This window comes from Macrobrachium nipponense, chromosome 39 (genome assembly GCF_015104395.2).
Source record: "Macrobrachium nipponense isolate FS-2020 chromosome 39, ASM1510439v2, whole genome shotgun sequence".
Taxonomy (NCBI): Eukaryota; Metazoa; Arthropoda; class Malacostraca; order Decapoda; family Palaemonidae; genus Macrobrachium; species Macrobrachium nipponense.
Window position 1 is genome coordinate 53,965,001 of NC_061099.1, and position 799 is coordinate 53,965,799.

The window sequence follows — 799 nt, forward strand, 5'->3', positions numbered from 1 at the left end:
AGGGGGCGCCCGGGATTGAACCAGGGACCTCTCGATCTGCAGTCGAATGCTCTACCACTGAGCTACACCCCCTTGATATCAAGTTATGTATATCACCAATCATATTTTGTACATCATTCACTTCTCTGTTCAGTTTACGGACTCATTGCACACCCACCCCCACTGTGTAATCTGTGGGGTTGCCAAGTACACGGTGTATGTCGTACTGGATGCCGCAACTCGCCAATGCTAGTTACGACTTGTGGAATCAAATGATGCAAATCGAGACGCCATTACGACACTGTTACGTTCTGCCATGACTTGGCGACTTTTGACGGTTATCGTGGAGCGACGGCGTCTTTGCTGAGCAGCCTTGCATAGTCGCGACTCCGTTGCGAATTATGCTAATGTTAGGGAACTTGTTTGTGATTAGATCGTATAGAGACATAATGCGCTAATTTTTGCCCGTTACAGCTTATTAAGCTTAAATTGCCTATTTATGACGAGCAATAATGCTTATGTAATAGATATGAATTTTATTGTTTATTTCTTTTTTCGTTACTTTAAAAACTTTTTTGACGCTCGACCTTGGTGGCTGGTTTGAGGGTTCCCCTGGTGAAGAAAAGGGTCAGGGTGCACGGGATGCAAGTTGTTGATGTGACCGAACCGAAAGAAGTACGTGTGGGTACTTTTCGTGGCACTGTAGACTGCTAGATTTCCCTCCTGGGATTATTCCACCCGACAAATTAAAACCAAAAATGAGGAGGGGAAAATCGTTTGGAATAAGTGTATCTGTTCTCACGAAAAATATAAAACATTA

At 43.8% G+C, this 799-nt stretch overlaps 1 non-coding gene across 1 annotated transcript; it reads right to left on the minus strand.

The window, feature by feature from the left end:
- Window positions 1–72, minus strand: Trnac-gca (transfer RNA cysteine (anticodon GCA)). The gene has a single exon. It is a non-coding gene; the product is annotated as a tRNA-Cys (tRNA).
- Between the last annotated feature and the right edge of the window lie 727 nt (window positions 73–799).